The sequence below is a fragment of the Patagioenas fasciata genome, chromosome 3 (assembly GCF_037038585.1).
Source record: "Patagioenas fasciata isolate bPatFas1 chromosome 3, bPatFas1.hap1, whole genome shotgun sequence".
Taxonomy (NCBI): domain Eukaryota; kingdom Metazoa; phylum Chordata; class Aves; order Columbiformes; family Columbidae; genus Patagioenas; species Patagioenas fasciata.
Window position 1 is genome coordinate 93,887,157 of NC_092522.1, and position 21,012 is coordinate 93,908,168.

The 21,012-nt window shown below is 39.5% G+C and overlaps 1 protein-coding gene across 2 annotated transcripts in view; it reads right to left on the bottom strand.

Moving 5' to 3' along the window:
* KCNQ5 (potassium voltage-gated channel subfamily Q member 5) overlaps positions 1-21,012 on the bottom strand; it is a 286,898-nt gene that overhangs the window by 211,781 nt on the left and 54,105 nt on the right. Inside the window, exon 1 of one of the 2 annotated variants that reach the window (XM_071806871.1) lies at positions 16,599-16,702. The exons of the other annotated variant lie outside the window; for it this stretch is intronic. The gene's annotated coding sequence lies outside the window, so the exon portion shown is untranslated. Of the gene's footprint in view, positions 1-16,598; positions 16,703-21,012 lie in introns of those variants that run through there. 2 annotated transcript variants of the gene reach the window in all.

Here is a 21,012-nt window from a genome sequence, read left to right on the forward strand (position 1 = left end):
AACATCTGTTTCTAATACTTAGTAACTTCTGTGTCAGAGAAAGAAGTCATCAGCAAAGGACTAGATGTATGAATGAATACTTTCATTATCCAGAGAGACAAGCCACACTGGAGCCATATTGTCCAGTATGTTGTATTTTCCACTTTTAAGCTCCTGCTGCAGTGCTGCAAAAATCTCTGGGCTCTGTATGATTAACAGCATTTACAACCTTTCACAACTGTAACAGGTGTAGTTAGGCCTCAAAAGCCACAAACAGGAAACGCCCAACAGACTCCTCTGAATTAAAAAAAAAGGCAACGTTATTTTTTTTTCTCTTTTTTTATCAAAAAATCAGTAAAAACACCACATTTTCTGGAAAGCGTTCAGCAAGGAAGCAACATCCAAATTCAGCTTTTACTGACTCAGAAGTAATGGCTACTTTTTACCTACTGGTAAAAAGTCACAAGACAAATCACCATCCGATGCACCTCAAGGCATCCTTACATAGGTAAGTCAATTTAACACCATGCAGGATACCTTGCTGGGACCTTGTAGGCTGAGAATAACTTGGGTGGCATGCCAGTTCAATACTGCTCTGCCTGGATGTGGAAACATGCCCAATGCAACCTCTGCTTTGGCAAACTGAGATTTCACCACAAACATTTTTCAGACCCTGCTCATGTCTGTGCCCTTGCCCCCTTCCTTCCTTCCACATTTTGAAGATATAAATCTCTGCAGGATACCCCTTCCTTTTTCAATTTTTAAAAAATACTGCCATAGGCTAATTACACTAATTGCATATCCCAGATCAACAGATGAAGAGCAGAGCCATCCCTCAGCCATGGCAGAGACACACAGCTGAGCCCAGAAGCACCTACAGACATCCTGCCTATGGTCTCCACTGCTTTTCACAAGAACACATAACCCAAGGATTGGCAGGAAAGGGGTCACTGCCACCTTGTGAAGATGTGGGGACGAGTCTTGTTTTTTCCTCTGTCTCCCTCTGCTTTCTAGGAACCCCAAGCAGTGTTGGTTCAGTCTTGGTGCAGCTGAAGGCTTGTTCTTCACCCCCAACCTCTGTTGAGCCATTGACAATAACTATCCAAGAAGCAATACAAGAGCTGCTCCACGAGTGAGTCTAAATTACTCTCCATGTTTCTTCAACAGCATTTCTACCCTCAAAAAATAACATCCACCAAATAGGCTGATCTCCATAAAACACAGTGAAGGTTTTTCCACTATGAAGAATGTGATGTATTAGATTCAGGATGGTTAATATTCAGTGGTTTTTGTTATTGAAAGTGTATGCATGAACAAGAATTAGATATACTTGAGAAAAAGAATTTCCAATCAATCAAAAAAATTAAGTTATTATAAATAATATCAGATTTTTTTTCTCCTTGGCAACATCTACAGTGAATATGTTTATTAGAAATGTCAAATTTCATAGAAGGTTTTAAATGAATATATAAATAGTAAACCTTTTTGAACTATCCTGCCACATTTCATTAATTTCAATAGTTAGCTTTGTTAAGCACAAATCAAAAGAGAAAATGTCTGTTTATGCCTAAAACTAGACAAGAGTTTGGAGAAATAACTCTAGTAAGTTTGAGAGACTCCAGAATAGAATGTCAAAACATGGGTATATAAGAAGGAAGGCACACTGCCTAAAAACAGGGAGGAAATATTATTACAAATTCAAGACTCTTATAATACAGGAAAATTACCAATTCTTAAAAAAAAAAAAAAAAAGACATAATTACTGTCAGTGTATGGGACACGCAAAGCAAACCTGGAAGATTAACGTGCAGTATCAGATACTTCTGACACTTCAGTTCACAAAAAATAGGTGGAAATGACAGCAGAAGAATACCTATGGCAAGCAGAACTTTTCAGATCCACAGAAACACTCTTCAGTGTTGTGACTGAGGGCGATTGCATTTCCTTATGAACTTCATTTTAATATCCAAGGTATTCCAAATTACACTGAAATACAAGGTAATTATTACATATGCTGTTTGGAGACTTTTAAGGCGGTATTGTAGTCCACATAATTGGAAGTCATTTAAAAGCCAAAATAGTAATTTGGCACTAGCCCTGATCCCTAGAGGTGGCTTACACTCAAAGAACAAAAAGCAAACAGTACATACTGAAAATAATCTGTAAGAGTTTTAGAAGTATTAACTTCAGTCAAGTTGGTTTCCCTTATGTTCACTACAAACATTTAACTATTGGGTGACAGCAACTGGCCGAGCAGCACCTAGAGTAGGTTTTATATATATATGAGTGAAATATGAGTAGCAGAAAGGCTTGCTTGTCGCCACTGTTGAATTTGATGAGTAGCATCATGCCCCTCCCATCTGATCAGCCACAGTGATTCAGCACAGATCAGTATGAATGCTTCCCCATAACGTTTTGAACAGACCCAAAGAGTTAAATATCAGTTGCAAAAGTGTGAGAAAGTATCAAGTTATCCACAAGTCCACAGATATGAAGAAAAACCCTAATTAATAAAACACATGGATTCAAAGTGCAAGTTTGACTTTTTATACTTTATTTCTAATCCTCTTACACTTTAGATTATGGATTTTAAAAAATATTTTGCAGATCCACCCCCAGGAGAGACAGGGATGCCTGGGGATCTGCTCTTCCTGCACTTGTTTGAATTCACTCTGCCAAACAGTGAGGTTTTAACACATCCTCTGCCACAGAAGCATGGAAAATTGTTTTTTTGCTATGCGCAGATTCTGGAGGTTAAGCAAATAAGCAGAGTGGCACTGTGATGCCACTACATCAATAGAAATGTCTACAATTCATACTATCACAGCTCGGCAGTATCACTATTGTGCTAATCTCTTACAGGTATGAGCTTCAAACTGCTGAACATTCAAGGCACAGGGGTGACAGGCACAGTCTGACATCCTTAACATGCTTACCAAGGCTCATGCCATGGAAAGGGCGCAAACTTCCCTTCATCCCAGTAGGGCCAAAACCATTTCGGCACAGTTGGCCAGGTGACTACAAGAATTTACTCTTGGAGCATTAAATAGTTATATGTGTACTGTCCTATTGCACAGATCTCAACACTACAACTAAACAATAAGAAAATCTAACTATCATTTTCTATTCATTTTTAAATGAAATCTATGGAACAAAGTCAAACGACTAAGTAATGGATGGTTTGTAGGTTTGGAAAAGGACACAAAATCTGAAGGGCCATTTTTTTCATTTGTTTTATATTGAAAATGTTTTTATTGAAAACAGAAAACAAAACAAAACAAAACAAAACACAAAGCAATTACCTAAAAAAGAAAAGAAGGAACAAAGAACACTATGATCAACAGACATCATGGTGGGGCTTATTGTCCCCTTTTCGTTGGCACTGCTGAGCATGCATTTGGAAAATGGCACCCTGCTTTGGGACCCTAGTTCAAGACAGATGTGAAGGAACTCAGGAAGACCCAGCAGACAGCAACCAAGATGGTCAGGGCCTACAGCAAGTGACCTGTGGAAAGAAGCTGCAGGTGTTGGGCTTGCTCGGTCCTACAGAAAGGAGGCTAATGGGTAACCTAATAGCAGCCTGCAGCTACTTGAAGGGAAGCTGCAAAGATGATGAAGCCAAACTCTTCTTGGCAGTGCCAGATGGCATAGTAAGGGACAATGACCTGAAACTGTGGCTTGGAAGTTTCAGTCTGGACACTCTCTCAGGAAGGTCATGCAGGCTGGACAAAGTTCTCTAGAAAGGTGGTGGAACCTTACCCTTGGGTATTTCCAAGACCTAGCTAGGTAACTTCATGGCTGACATGCCCTAGTGTTGGGGACACCTGTGCTTTGAGTGGGACCTTCGACTGGATGAACTCCAGAAATTTCTTCCAGCTAACATTTCTATGATTCCACAATTGCAGTACCACTTTACCAAAATACTTTATTTTTCTCTTTCTCTTTTTTTTTTTTTTTGCTGTGAAACTGAATGTTCTTTCCTCCAGTATTTTACACCTGTTTTTTTACCACAGAGGCTTTAATTCAAAGAGGTAACTTGTGACTCACAAGTGAAAACTTTGAACTAATGGGAAAAAGACATACTTTTCATTTAATTTGTCTTAGTGTGTATTAATCAAAGAACTCAACTCCTGCATAGAACAACTTTGATGAACTATGTTCAGACTGTTTAAGAAACAGCTTTAAAAGTGAAGACAAGCATTTAAGTTTAATGCAATACAGACACCGGAGCCAGTGGAGTGATTCATGGACATGGGGTGAGACTGCCAAACAGACTGGCCAGACAGATCATTGTATCATCCTTATTTTACATGGATATTGTAAGGGCAAGAGAAAGTGATTTCGCAGTAAGCACAATGTAAGACACTAAGGATGCAAATAAGGGATTTACGTCTGTGGATGAAAGGAAGAGGGGGGTACCTTGGAGATCACACAGAGAGGTGACCTGCAAGACTTGTCATGGTCTGGCAATGAGTTGCTATGGAGAAGACTGAGTCAAAGACAGCGCTCAGGCCATTAGCTAAAATGCTAGTTTATAGAGATAAACCTTTCCATATACATCAAGAAAGGAAGTATCAGACAGTATGTGAATGGTAAAAAAACCTGAGTTCAATTCAAATTTCAGTTAGAGATAGCTGGGCAAGAAGAGATGGCAGCAAATAGGTCCTAGAGTAGGTCTGGAGTAGATCCATGAGTCACCAGCACGAGACGATGACTGAGTCTGTTCAAGAAAATCATTTGCTGATATGGCAGCAGCAGAATAAACAGACTTGAAAAACAGGCACTTTGGGCACATTCACACAAAACTGAACTAGGGAGGAAGAGGCAGAAGTCATCATAAAACAGATGACTGTGGAGCCAGTTAATCCAAGGGAGGTAACAATTACAAGGATACTTCTTGAATTGCCTCAAGTGTCCTGGGAAGGTCAATGGGAAAAGGAGAAAGATGGTTGTCTGATTTGACTAAAAACAATTAATTAATCAGAATTCTAGAATTATAATTCTCAGAATTAGGACCCAAGAGAGATTTTTTTTTTCCTGACTGCCTCCTTCCATCCCCTTCAACTGAGGCCGGTTGGGGGCACCAAATACTTTTCATTTCTCTGTTACTGTGTTGTGTTTTCTGTCTTTTGGTAACTGTGATATTCAAGTCCCCTGAGAAACACAAACACATACAAGGCAACTGTGTGGGAATATGTTAAGAACTATAATTGAAACTAACTTGCCAGTGAGACTGCAATGTTATCCCGGACTAACAAGCCTGGATATAATAGGCTTGGTTCTGATCACATTTACACCTGTATAAGCAAGAGTGACAGTGCTGAGGAGGAAGCCTTTACACCACTGTTACTGCTTGTCAATATATATTTCCATAATTACAGTACACAAAAGTGAGTGCTTTCTAGCTTGTTTCTGAACTCCCACCTATAGGTATTACTTACATGGGTACGTAAATGATCCTGTGTATGAGAATAGATATTTGCATAACATACAAGAAGTGTCTTGTAAATCTGCAAAAATGGTCTCTGCATCAGAAGCTAAACTAAAACTCAGCTAAATAAGTTCACACAGAAAAGCAAATATTAGAAATGAAGTAATTATTATATTTGAACAGATGACACTGGCAAGGTGTATATAAATGCCATTAATAATCCCCTGGTTTATAAAGTCATTTTTCACTTCTGCAGCAGCCAATTTCTCATGCTCAACAGTGTCTAGAGATACTCAGGGCAACAATGGCAAGCACAAAGTAAAATGTATTTATTGCCAACCTAAAATGTAAATTACCACTGTTTTCAAATAATTGCATGAATAGCTGGGAACATAAAACATTTCCTCTTGTTAGATAAATGGATACATTTCATTGAGAAGAAGATTAATGTGCATTTGAAACAGAATAATAGGTATAAACAGAAATTAAAGTGGTCTATTAAGATACAAGACTCTAAACACAATATTCTTAATCTAATCCCAGAGAATGAGTAATTGCTGGACCTTTGCATTCCTCTTAATTAATCTATTTACACATAATTAAAACTATTCATCCTCCTTCACGTCTAATATCTCTTGGATGACATATTAGCAACTTAAAGTCTTCAATTTGCAATTCATTTTTAAGAAAACCATTGTGCAGGGAAAAAAAGTAATATTCCTTTCAGTTTTACTGAATACCTCATCTTTTATTTGCAAATTATCTCACGCTCAGTATAAAGCGTAGAGCAAGGATATTACCTTTTCATTAGTAATCAGTAAAAGACATACTGTCGTTTTGGCCATATGTCCTATGGGTTACTAATAAAAAGATGGTAATATCTGTGATTTGTACTTGCTTAAAGTGGCATACTATCTGCACTTGCTATTTACTGTGATTTATCACTGCATCTCCTCTACACAAAGAACAGCATCTCTCTCGTGGTACTGACAGGTTCACTATAATTAAACACATATTTTGTTCATTTTCTTTGATAGTGTCAGAAATAGCAGAAGCTGATATTAATGAAGCCCTCTTTCCTTGCAGGCAGACCAGATATAAGTGTTCTTGTATGCCATCATTTTTTGTGATGGGAAAGAGGTGCGGTGGGTTTGTTCTTTTTTCTCAGTGACCACCAGTGCTCATGTGCATTACCAACATCACTGGGAACACTGAACTCTAGCTGAGTGAAAAGAGTAGTCTTTTAGGAAGGGACAAGAGGTACCAAGAAGAAAAAATCATATTATCACAGAACCATAGAACAGTTTTGGTTGGAAGGGACCTGCAAAGTTCATCTAGTCCACTTCCCCTGCAATGAGCAGGGACATCTTCAACTAGATCTGGTTGCCCAGAGCCCCATCCAGCTTGGCCTTGAATGTCTCTGGGATGGGGCATCTGCCGCCTCTCTGGGCAACCTGCGCCAGTGTTTTACGACCTTCATTGTAAAAAATTTCTTCCTCATGTCTGGGATGCTTTAACCCTGTGGGCTGTGTCTACCGTGCTGGACCTGGTGAGCATGGGCTGCAGAGCACACAGTGGGATACAGCTTGTGCTAGCAAAACAGAACAGACTCAGGCCTATCTGCTGGATGGGGGGCCAACCAGCAGGGTATAAGAAGGGAATTGCCTCGGGGTGTCCCTGTCCACACATGGGACACCACTAACTACTGCACAGCACGGTTAATCCCATGCTCAGTGACCATGGACACAGACTCAAGAGCTGATCCAGTGTCCCCGATCCTGAATTTACTATTTTCTTTGCCTGTTCTTAATGTCAGACATAAACCACCATTACTATAAGTATACTATGAAAACCTCCTACACTTGAGATTATTTTGATTTTAAAAATTACATTAATTTTATCAGCGGAATTACGACAGCCATGATTTCAAATCAAGGGAAAAATAACTAGATTAACATGCAACCATAATACATTTTTTTCATCAGTAACAGAAGAAAGTTCAATATTTCAAAGTTCAACAAAGCAAAAAAAGAGAAAGCTGTGAGAAAGTACTGGCAAAATAGTGGAGGACCTTCCTTCTAGCTAAGATATATGTCCACACTAAACCTGGTCCTAGGACTTCAACTCTTTTACAGCAAAAGTAACAAAATTGTACTAGAAAACAGGGCATCCATTGCAGTAGTGTGTTGCTCAGTGTGAGCTGCAAAATAAAATTCATTCAAACGGATAAAACAAGAAGAAGTTAGTCTACCTGAGTTTTGGGTTGCTGTGAAACTCCTGTTTGCAGGACCCTAGCCAAGGGTCTAAAGCTGGTTTGATGTACCCTCAAAAGCTGCAGTCTTACTGAGTGCCTAAAACATACACATGTCCTTACAGCAAACTGTGGGGGTCTTTACAGAACAATTATATTTCTTCTGTTACTTATCTGCATGATTCTGCTATTCGTCACATAAAATTAAGTTCAATATAATAGAATTAAAAAGAAATATTCTAAAAAAAGAGTGCAGAGACGCAGCATGAATTGAGAGAGAATGTAATTACAGCTCTTTCTTCTCGAGACTGATGGAGTCCAGACTTCAAAATCTAGTTCATAAACTAATTGCCTTGAAAAATTCAGCTTGAAAAACAAGAAGTGATTCAGATCCATGGTCTGTTTACTACATTATTGTACATTTATTTATTTTGCTTATTAACTGGAAGGTATTTGGAATTGTAGAACTGCCATTCAAAGCACCCAAATTTGTGAAAACGCTGTAAAATATCTTACTACACATTGTGAACAACATGTTCATTGCTTTAATACAGCAACCGATGATTTAAACTCAGTTAAGGCTAGCAAGAGTAGACCACAAGGAATGATACCTGCCTTTAAGGACAAAGATTAATTATTCAAGGTACAATAAATCACTAGAGAAGCAGAAATTAACAGTCGCCTCAAGAAGATACAGCTTTCTGTTCTGGATACACCCTCCCAAAGGGCAGACCAATATAATTAGCATCCCTCTTAAAACCATTTGTGTATTGTGGAAGCAGCAAGGCCAGCAAGTATCTTTATATATATTTTATTTTATTTTTAGATACATATAGATACAAAAAAACATATTTTTTTATATATATATATATATATATTACTACAAGTACAAAGCCATTTAAGTGAGGCATCTATGAGGTAAAAGAATTAAGCACAGTACACCAACCTATTTACAGTTATCAGTTTTCCTTTTCACTTTGTAAAAAGGCAGGGCTCAGTATGGGTGGCAAAAGCCTCCTGCCAGCTGTTCTGTCCGCGTCTCTGAGAGCCAGAAGCACGGAGGCCGTGTCTGGGTGTTGCACCACAGCTGCTCCCTGAGGTCACCGGGCATTATGCCTCTAACAGAAGGCATCGTGGTTGCTGTCATCCCCTGCACCCACAAAGGGGCTCTGACCCTGACTTGAAATCACCTAGTTGAGAACATACTAAGCTAGAGAAGAATCACCACTCTTCCTTTTGCAAGGGAGTGTACACGATTTAATCTTAAACCATATTTACCATAATCTCAAATATCATGGATATTACCCACATATAGGATAGTGTATGACTAATGCTTCTCTACACAAATCTTCAAAGCCAAACCACTTCCCATATAGTGTTATAAGAAAAGATTTCTTAAATGAAAACAAAACAAACAAACCTCAAAAGTTACTCCCTAGAATAACTGTCCTCAGTATAATGAAAAACATAATGCCTTATTTTAAATTATTTCAATTATTACCCTTTTTAAAAACGAAAACCTTCTTGAACAACTGTTTGTGCAGATGCTATACTGCAGCCACTACTTTTAGCCAATAGCAAATTCATTGTAACTGACAAGGTTTCAACATCTTATTGACAAAGTAAAAACTGAGCCAAGTCCACAACTTTAGCCATGTGACTTTAGTAAATGAACAACTTCTACCAAATAAATGAATCAAAATTTCTTATCAATACATTACTTAAAATTTCATATTTTTATTATTTTGTATGCTATCCAATCATACTCTGCTTTAATAGCTAGCAATGTAAATAGTTGTTTTGTATACCAAAACCTACATTAAATGCAAAAAAAAGCCCCCCGTCAGTTAACCAGAATGGAAATAATAAACAAATTCCTTTGTTCTCAGTGTGCACAGGGACTAACCACATAGATCAGACTGAAGGAAAACACACCTTTAGCGATTACCTTACCTAAGGCAACTTGAAGCCTGCAACCTTCAACAACACCACTTTAACTAGCACAGTTAATCTTATAAATTAAGTTTTGGATTAAGTGTTTCTGTCCTGACCTGGATGCTATGAAGCAGTTAAATGTAGTGCAATGTAAGTTCACGTACAGTAAGTCTACGACGATATCACACTTTTTGCATTTATGCAGTCCAATTTTACTGTCAGATGTGGTCAAACGAAAAATATAAACGACTAAGCCTCAGTCATCCATGGGCAAACTACCAAGCTGGTGGATAACTCAGTTTTGCTTTCCCCAGCAGGCTTTAGCAAGGCACGCTGCAGGAACCCTGCCAGGCCCTCATCTACCTTCTCAGGTTGCTCCAGCACGTTGCAGAGATCTGCACAGGTGAATGCTGCAAATGTGTCCTGGTATCCTGGCTACAGTGGAAAAATGCTTAACACAAATACGATCGCAAGAAAACATTTCAAAATAGCTTTTAACAATTTAGGTGCCTGTAAAAGACTGAAAATCGGAGCCCTAGTCTTTGAGAACTGTGTACCTGCATTACCCTTGCAGACAGTAGGAATTGTGTTTATTTTGAAATGCCCTCAGATGCTGTTTTTGTTGGCACTGCCCTTGTCTGCACCAAGGCAGTTAGCAAGGTTCTGCCTCTGCCCTGGTATCCAAGTTTTCCTTGGTCATGCCACAGGTTATCACAGAATCACAGAATGTTAGGTATTGGAAAGGACCTCTGAAAGATCATCTAGTCCAATCCCCCTGCTGGAGCAGGAACACCTAGATGAGGTTACACAGGAAGGCATCCGGGCGGGTTTTGAATGTCTCCAGAGAAGGAGACTCCACAACCTCCCTGGGCAGCCTGTTCCAGTGCTTTGTCACCCTCACTGAGAAGAAGTTTCATCTCAATTTTAAGTGGAACCTCTTGCGTTCCAGTTTGAAGCCATTACTCCTTGTCCTGTCATTGGTTGTCACTGAGAAGAGCCTGGCTCCATCCTCCTGACATTCACCTTTTATATAAACATTAAAAAGGTCACCCCTTAGTCTCCTCCAAACTAAAGAGACCCAGCTCCCTCAGCCTTTCCTCATAAGGGAGATGCTCCACTCCCTTAATCATCTTTGTTGCCCTACGCTGGACCCTCTCCAGCAGTTCCCTGTCCTTCTGGAACTGAGAGGCCCAGAACTGGACACAATATTTCAGATATGGTCTCACCAGGGCAGAGTAGAGGGGAAGGAGAACCTCTCTCAATCTACTGACCACCTCCCTTCTAATACACCCCAGGATGCCATTGGCCTTCCTGGCCACAAGGGCACAGGGCTGGCTCATGGTCATCCTGCTGTCCACCAGGACCCCCAGGTCCCTTTCCCCTAAACTGCTCTCTAATAGGTCGTTCCCCAACTTACACTGGAACCTGGGGTTGCTCCTGCCCAGATGCAAGACTCTACACTTGCCCTTGTTATATTTCATTAAATTATTTCCCGCCCAACTCTCCAGCCTGTCCAGATCCCGCTGGATGGCAGCACAGCCTTCTGGCCTGTCAGCCACTCCTCCCAGCTTGGTGTCATCAGCAAACTTGCTGACAGTGCACTCTAGTCCCTCATCCAAGTCACTGATGAATATATTGAATAATACTGGCCCCAGTACCAACCCTTGAGACACTTCACTGGATACAGGCCTCCAAGTGGACTCTACCCCTTTGACCACAACTCTCTGGCTTCTTTACTTCAGCCAGTTCCCAGTCCACCTCACTACCCCATCGTCCAGACCACACTCCCTCAGTTTAGCTGTGAGGATGCTGTGGGAGACTGAAGCCTGAGTGTTGGGGTCTCTCACTTCCCCAGCTTGGGTAGAGGGCTGAAATCCACCTGAAATCAGAGCTGGTGCCATCTGCACAAACCTGGGTCCTGGCCACAGTCCTGCACTTTGTTTCACTGCTTTTACAGCTCTAAAACATGGAACGTAGGAAACCCACTGAGCAAGCTCACAAGTGCGTCAACTCATGGGAGAAGCTCTAGTGGCCACCAGGTGGCTGCTCTTCAAGCCGTTGGTGATCTGGCCACCTCAGGGTCTGCCTCATTGCTCTCTGCCCTTCCTCATCTCCTGGCCAGACTGCACCATGATCCAGGCAGTGCCTGGTGGGATGGACTCTCCTCAAGGTGAGATGGCCAACACAGCCATGTTCAAACAGCAGCCCCAAAGGGCGAAGAGTCAAAGCCAGGGGCACCTGGATGTCTAAGAGTAAAATATGTTCGTGAAGGGGTGGGTATGAAGAAACAACAAACGAACACAGCTGTATTTTCAACGTTCTAGGATCGATATAGGACTTCACTTAATCTGTTGCATAATCACGGAGATGAATGGCAGACAGATGACATCTGAGCGTTCAAGCATCAAGCATGTAGGAGGGTATTGCAGGTTGATTAACTGATTTTTAAGAATAAAATCTTGCTAGAAAATATATTATAAATGAAGTACGTATGTTGAAAATATATTCATTATAACAGAAAAATCCTACCAACGCAGGCCATCTGCTTTTGACTGATAGGTTTGGTAAACTGTCAGAATATCATGTAAACTGTAAAAATCTCATTTAATGAATATCTCAAAAACATACATAGCTCACATTACTGGCAAGCTTTTAATGAAAATATATATCAAAGAATCAAATATGTGTGAAATCTGAATTTCAATTACTCAATAAGATTAAGAACAAAGGCTGTAGAAAAACAGCAAGAGCTCCATCTATCCCTTCTGAGATGAATCAAAATCCCCTGAATGATCCAAAAGCCATGGTTATCAGCTTTTTAAGAAATATAATTCTTCCACTGCTAATTCATTTAATATTATGCAGCATTTAAAATAATTCTGTAAGGACCAAAAGCAAACTAAAAAGAGAATACAAGTTCAGCCCCCTGTGAATATTTGCAGAAATTCTGTCCAAAAGATAGGTATTCTCTCCATCCCTTTTCATTATCTGAAATTTTTCATGTTTTCCATTAGCATCTCATTACCATCCCCCAAAATATGATGATGACCTTTTAAGCTCGACTTGAGGATCCCACTGGTGTCTAACCGCACCCTTTCTGGACTGCTCCTCTACGCAAAGACAAACTTACGCATAGTCATCTGCAGGACTGGGACCACTGATGTGCATGTAACACCTTCTCCCCTTGTTTTAAAAGTTTGTCTGTAACTTAAAGGAATGTGTGTCTCTGAGGAGAAATAGCATCTTCCTTCTGAATACATGAAATGTTTATCAAGAGACCTTACAGCAACTTCCTTAATCTGCTTGAACATTTAAATTTCACTGGCACGAAAATGCTAGACTCCAGAGACTTTTCACTGTGATGAGGGATCATATACATAAAAAAAACCCCTGCTCTTTCCACCACAGCATGTCAGGTATAATGCACTGCAGCCTCCAGCCCTTCTCTAGGCAGTTCTCTTCCTGTTGCTCTGCTCCCTGCTCTCCACCTCACCATGGCCAAGCGCAGGGCTGTGGTACAGCATCTGCTCACACGGGTCGCCTTCATGGAAACACCTACAAGTAGCTTTAAACTGTAAGAACCCAGTTTCTGTGGAAAAGTAGGTGATATAAACTGAACGTCATATAGTCTCAATGTTTTCTCTATACGTTTCAATCTCACACACTCTGACATTAGTACTGAATGATGTGATAGCCCCATACATAAAAAACATTAATAATGACATACAGTGAATGGAGTAGGTGCAGGCAGCTGTCAGATTCTATAGAAAAATGCAGACTATTACTTATCATATATAGAAACTCCATGGCTGCTTTCACAGCTCCTTCCCTGCAAACTCTCTGTGATGGCAAACAATCTTCTGAAGGAGGAGAAGACGCTGCTGCTCTGTTGCATTTCGCAGCCTTCCAGAGCCGGCCATGGTCTCTCTGTGCTGATCTTTGCCTGTACAAATGCTTTACTAAGTTCAGCATTAGATTCTCATATAAATCTGCTTCTGCTGCCACTAAACTGCTACCATAAAATGAAATTCAACTTCGGGTATATTTCTTAGGGAAGGGATAGAGTACAGAATCTGCCCTTAAGTATTTTATTGATGGTATTTTCACACCCATTTTAAATTGCTTTGCTATCTCAAACTGTAGTTCACATTACCCTGTTTTCATTTTCTACAGCTCATACATTTAGATTTTGAAACACTTTTTTCTTTTTACCAAACTGTATTAAAAAAAATCTCTTTCTAGTTACATATATTTTTACTGAAGTAGTAATAACAGCAGCAGAAACTCAGAATACTCTAGCCTTGCTAAATGACTATTTGACAGCCTACAATTTCTCTGTCATTAAAATACATATTCTAGCACTGAGTTCATGTCAGAAGAATGTTACCCTAAGGAACAGTCTTTTCTCAGAGTATGTAATTTAATTTTTCTTAATGCACTGTGCATTAAAACAAAAAGTGGTCAGTTCTGAAAAGAGAATTTCTGATATAACTGACCATTTAAAACAGTGGGAAGTACAGTTCCTTCTCATAAAGGAATTCAAGCATAGCACTCACTGCACATGTTCTCTAGGAAGGGTCTGGCTGTTAATGTACCAGTGTATTTTTTTTGTGTGTTGTTACTGTAAAATAAAATAATTGTTTGCCTTGAGAAATAATAAGTGGTAAATACACATGGGAATCTGGAAGGCCATGCAATAAGCACTGTGCACAAACTAATTCACAGGACTACCCTTCTAATATATATACAGTGAGGATCTGATAGAATTCTTAAAGGTGAAGAAAACAGCCTTTAAGATTACTTTGGTTATCAGTGGTTTTTATCCAGTAACATGGTTTTTAAAAACCTGTTCTTCTGTTCTCCTGCAAACAGCACAACAGAGACTAGCTTTTGCTTCTGCTGTAACTTACAAAATGGCTAGCTATCAATGAACCAGTCCCAGAAATATTCACTACTAATAGGTGGTTTAACTCGTGTTTTAGAAAACAACAGGAAGACTTTCAAAAGTCCAAAGAGGACTTACAGGCCTTGAGAAAATGCTAAAATATGAGAGGCGATATGCGGCAGTCGTTCCGTCTCATGTAATTTTCAGGATTAAAAGATGCCTAGTGGCAGAAATTATTTGTTCTTGAGTAGTTATTTTTGTATATACTGTTTGGTCTCAGTTTTCTATCCTATGCAAGCCTCTTCCCCTACAATCACCGTTAAATGGCAGCTGAGTGCACTCTGGAAGCGCACACCACAGAACATTACTGCCTTTCACATGCTCATTTTACTATCCCCTGTGGCAGCAGTACCCTGTCAACTCTAATAACTCTAATAGTTTTACTACTAACGGCGATATTAATACATATATTTACATTGCTGCATATTTAGGAGTGTGTGGGAAAGATCAAAGGAACAGACCTGCAACAGTGCTGGATTCTGTACAGCTATTTCACCCCTGCAAGAGCCCCTGTGCACAGAATCATAGAATAGTTTGGGTTGGAAGGGACCTTCAAAGCTCATTTGGTTCAAGCCCCCTGCCATGAGCAGGGACATCTTCAACTAGATCAGGTTGCTCAGAGCCCTGTCCAGCCTCCCTGGGCAACCTGTTCCAGTGTTTCACCATTCTCATTGTAAAAAATTTCCTCTTCATGTACAGCCTGAATGTGCCCTCCTTTAATTTAAAACCATTACCCCTTGACCTTTCATAACAGGCCCCGCTAAAAAGTCTGTCCTGAAAAATAAAGACAAAAGGCACATGCATCACCGCGGGAAAGCCATCACTCCCATGGATATCATTTCACCAAGGCAGGAGCATGGCCATGGGAGCTGCTGACCCCTCTGAGGGCAGGCATGATACACAAATGACAAACACAAAGCATTTTGGGCTGGTTTCCTAAATGCCAAAAGTTTTGTAGAGCAGAACTGCCATCACACCCAAGAGGTGTGAGGTGCAACCCCCAGCTCCTCAGACTGTACCCCCCAACGCCAAGCCAGTGCAGAATGCACAGACCACTGGAGCTGACATTTCTATTGCAAATTGCTGCAAGTAAACCACATTATCAACCCATATGCAACTCAATGCAAACAACCTAGAAGGAATTGGAAAGGGATCATAAAAGAATGTGAAGCAGATACTTTGATAGCATATTTTGTTGAACTCTGGAATTTTCAAATTTAGCATGACAGGTAGTAGTTTCAAAATGTCATACGTATTAGTTGAGAAGTAATTTTAGAACCTCTGTAAAGTTCTCAAAGGGCATAGCTGCATCAGTCATTTCATAGTCGTTATCAACCAAGAAAAATCTTTTTAACCACAAGCACTATATTTACCACGTATTCAGAATATGTTTAGTCATTAACATGTGAATGCAAATAAATGATTGTCATCGTATTTTCAAAATAGCGAATAGGGGAGTTAATATTCCCCCCAACTCCCTCGTATTTGTGTTATTACAGATACCTAGGCATTCCATCGGTTTGTTGCTGTTTGAGGTATTTGTGCTTTAAAGCTCCCAGTGGGATGACTGAATGGTAAGAAGTGCATTACTGTACCATCCCTACAAAGGCTGGACTAATGTGGTTGTGCTCCCTCTCCTACTGAGCTAATGTGGTCAGAGTTACCTTGGGTATCTCTGCACAGCAATGCATAGCTCTATGTATACATGTCAGATCTACAGTTGCAAAATCATTATTAAGACTCTGTACTCAAAAAATTTTCCTAATTAACTGAGCCACCCACCAGTTCATCATTATTATTTCCTACAGAATTTGTTGATGGCTAAAGTTTCCCAGAGCATTCAAGAGAGTTAAACCTAATTAATTTGTGGGGACTTGATGTCAGGACAAAGCAGCTGCAAGCTATGCAATACCGGTCTTTCTCCCAGATATTCTTGTTATGCTACCAAAGTCTTACTTGGGAACAAAGATAACACATAGAGAATTGCACAGTACTCTAGTAGAAGTTCAATCACTGAAATATGAGGATTACACAAACATCTTAATGGCATTACTTACAGAGCTACTGGGGAAGAAGAGATTATTTGGCAGGGAGAATTCAATTTGCTTTGGAGCAGTACAATAATTTAGCTGCATAGCCTTGTTTCCAGCCACAGATTAGAACTTCTTCAGACAGCAAATCCTAAAACAAGAAATAACCCAGGTTTCTTACAAAACATTTGTAATGCAAAGAGTCGAGAAAGATTCAGTAATGCCCTCATACATTGGCAGCTGATTCATGTGACGCAAAAGTTACCATGGTAATTCTCAGATTAATTTTATTAAAACAACAGATAACATATATGCATATTCCGCTGTCACTACAGGCCTAGAAGTCATCAGAAGTACAGGGCTACACAGCTGGTAAAACAGAAGTGCACACACAAGTCTACTAATAAAGCAGGTCAGAATATGAAATCAGCAGATAATGCTAAATTCTACAGCATTATTTGAATGGCACAATTTAAAACTACACAATAATTTATGAGACTCTTGCTCCGTGACTTTTGTGTAAGCATCTTCCTATTTTGCTTAAAACAGTAATGTGTAACTCATTTTACCCAAGTGTTCCATGGAGAGCTAGCTGGGTCTTAGCAGGGTAAGCTAAACCCGTGGTGCTCACACCCAGCGGGAGGTGGCAGCTTACACTCAGGCTTGGAGGATGACACATACCTGAGTCTGGCGGCACCAAAACCTTCCAGGTCACCTCCACAGCTCCACCCTGCCAGCCCCCCTCCCTGTCCTGGAGACCATACCTGGCAGGTCGCCTCCACTGCTCTGTTGTATATTTTTATTTCATTTACTGACCACGTTTTTCGCCTGTGATTTTGTTTTCTGATGCATGCACGTTCAACGATGGCAGGTTTTTCAATCTGTTCTAAACCTATCTCTTCATTTCTCATCTGGTACCTTTTCATCTGACAAAATATACTGCCTGTACAAACAGTTTTCTACCTAGTCTCCTGATAGCAAGTTGGATGTCATGGTTAACTCTATCACATATTTCAATCTTCCAAAACAAGCTTTTAATTCACAGTTTCTGGAACACAAAACTCCCATTATATACATTTCCAGAGTTCATCAAAACCTTCATGATGGCCTAAAATTCTGGTCCTGGAGACTGAGCCTTTAAGAGATGAGCATAACAGGAAGATACTCTGAACAGGGAAGCAGCAATTAGAGAACTTGGAAGAAGGCTTAGAAAAAAAGCACATTTTCTGCCAGAATTTAAATGCTGAAAGATGCTTATCACATAAGTTGTTAAAATCAACACTAAAAGTCATTTTAATTGCTTGGATGTATAAACAAATGGAGGATCTCCAAGTTTTGGGTCCATAAAAGTCAGTGGGAAGCTTTGGGGCATTTAATTATGTCTGTAACTATTCAACTAGCCTAGCTGCTGTCCTATTTCATATAGCAGTCTTCTCAGTAGCAAGAGTTGAGTCTTATTTGGTCATGCAGCAAGACTGTGCTTCAGAGAAGGAACACAGTGATTAAGGTTTTACAATATCATGTTTATAATCACATCCATGTTAAGAATCACAGGCCAGTTGAGGTTGGCTGGCATCTCTAGAGATCATTTAGTCCAACACCCGGCCAGAACAGGGTCACCTAGAGCAGGTTGCTCAGGGCCATGTCCAGACAGGTTTTGAGTATCTCCAAGGATGGAGACTCCACCGCTTCTCTGGGCTTCAGTGTTTGACCACCCTCACAGTAAAAAAATAGTTTTTTCTTTTCACAGAATCACGGAATGGTTGAGGTTGGAAGGGACCTCTGGAGATCATCCTAGTCCGACCCACCTGCTAAAGCTGGTTCATCCAGAGCAGATCACACAGGAATGTGTCCAGACGGGTTTTGAATGTCTCCAGAGGAGGAGACTCCACAACCTCTCTGGGCAGCCTGTTCCAGTGCTCTGGCTCCCTCAAAGTAAGGAAGTTCCTCCATGTTTGAGTGGAATTGAGTGTGCTTCAGTTTGCGCCCACTGACTCATGTCCTTTCAGGAATAAAGAGTGTTTTGTTGGCATGGTTTGAAAGAGCAGATAAGCATGTAAAAGACAGGACTCCAAAAGATAATTCTGGAATAATAACTCTTCTTGCACATAATTCTGGAATAATAACTCTTCTTGCACACAGATTTGAATAGCAAGCTACTTAGGATGCTGTGTGTACTTTAAACATGTTTTAATCAGAAAAAGAATGAACTCTGTCAGATAAGAAGGAAAAACAAACCCAGAGATCTTCCTACTCCTAAATTGGGTAGATTTAAGTAACTTTTCTACCAAATGCTCTTACAACCAGAATTGCACTGTGGATTCTCTCTTTGTGCTATTAATAAACAGAAAGGAGCAAGGAAGGTGCTATCATCTCCCTTCTCCTACAGACCACCCTGGCACTACATAAAGTTGGTTGCCACCATCACTGTAAATCAAACTGGAACTTTTTACAGAACTCACACTTCTGTGAAACCATGTTGGAAGACAACTGCAATTTCAGAAAGGGCATTGCCAACTTCAGAGACTAAACTAAAAACAATTAAAATTATGTGGGTGTATAAACAGAGGCATGTTTTTAAATTATTGGCTCAAATGTCTAAGCCTTCTGAGAACAAACACAGTGATCCATGAACGCAGTAATAGAGGATCTGGAGAAGAAGCTATCCTAGGTCCTTTATCAGTACAATAGCTCAAAAGGTCTACAGCGAAAAGAATACAGGAAAAGGAATATCAAAAAAAAAGAGAATAATGGCTTTACAGTTCTTCTGATATGTTGCAAGTACTTTTTGCCCCCCGGTACTACGCAGACTTATTAGTCTTTATTTTGGGGTCACAGTGGACAAGCTGAGAATTATTAATATTTTCAGCTTATGCATCAGACAGGAAAAAATTACTTAGGGAAAAGAAATACTGCTTATATGTGTGTATACATTATACTACGCTCCATAAAGATATATATATTTACAAAGATTTGTAGAAATCATACTGTCTAATGTTCTCATTCTATAGGAAAATGGGCATATATCTTTATCAACATGTGAATAAACTTTAATTTCTACATTAAAGAAATTCAGAAAACATTACAGTGCCAATTAGCTAATAATAGGTAGTGGGAATGACAGAAGATGGCAAGCTGCAATGTCAGACATGAGGCCACACACATACATACTCTACTTCCTAGCAGTAATATATAGCAACAGCCTTATACTTCAACAGTTAGCAACTTGATATGACAATAAAAAGCACCAAGTAATCTTCTCATTACAATCATACAAAATTAGGGTGGAAAGATAGCATGTGTTTTTCTAAAGAGATTGTATTTTATTATTCATTATTCTCCTGCCAAAGAATACAGAATCAAGGAAATACTTTCTTAGTTCCACTTTTGGCATGCTGAATCATAGCTGCTACAGAGAAAGCATAACAGACTCGTGTTCTCAGTTGTCTTCCAGAATCTGATGGATATTTGGAAAAAAAAAAAAAAAAGAAAAAGAAAAATATCAGTATTCTTCCTACGCATCTAAAATGCTTTTGCCACTGTGTTATTTTAAATACAGATCACAAAGAGATCAGATTCAGAAACTTCTCTCCATTCAATTTCAAACACAGACACACAAACCCTTCATGTTATATCTGTGCTCTGTTGTATGTGCAGGACAAACTATGTTTAGCATTTCTGACTTTTAAAAATGCAATTGTCTAAAAGGGAAATGTGAAATTCCAGTAACTCACAAAATGATGAGGGAATAGAAATACAGGCAATAAAGCATAATGCTAAGGAATCCTTTCCCATGTTAACATATATTTAAGTGTTTGTAAAGTAATTTTCAAATATATTTACATATACCATAACATGACGTTCTGTAAGAAGATGCTCTTTATCTATCAAACAATTTAACTGAACTTTTTACTTTTATGGCCATTATATCATACTAGTCTTCAGATACGAGGACTCCAAGAAATACAGACAAACTCATTAAAAACCCACCACTCTTTTCTAGAAGTGTTTCCTCCCTCTTGACTGTGGGTAGCAAAACATGACTACAAATAAACAGAAAATGACATTCCATTGCTGAACTTAAAACACCTTTTAAAGCTACATTATCAAAACCTAAAAAGTACGTCAAAATGGTTTTATGCATTTTCAATGCTGAATTTTCAATACTCACTGTTGTGAAGTCATCTTTTTCTGCCTTATACAGCCCATGTACATTACTTGTCCTGGCTTTTAAGCATTCAGGTTCACAAATATATATAAAAAGTATTCATATAACATCCAGTAGAAAGCATTTCTAAATACAAGAGAAGGAATAGTTGATGTGGCTGCCCTGCACTATTTTCAAATGTCTAAGATGTCTGCATAAATAAGCATGAATCACTGATTATTTTAGCTTCTCATAGGACAGCTAATAGGAATTAAGTTATTATACTCAGCTATA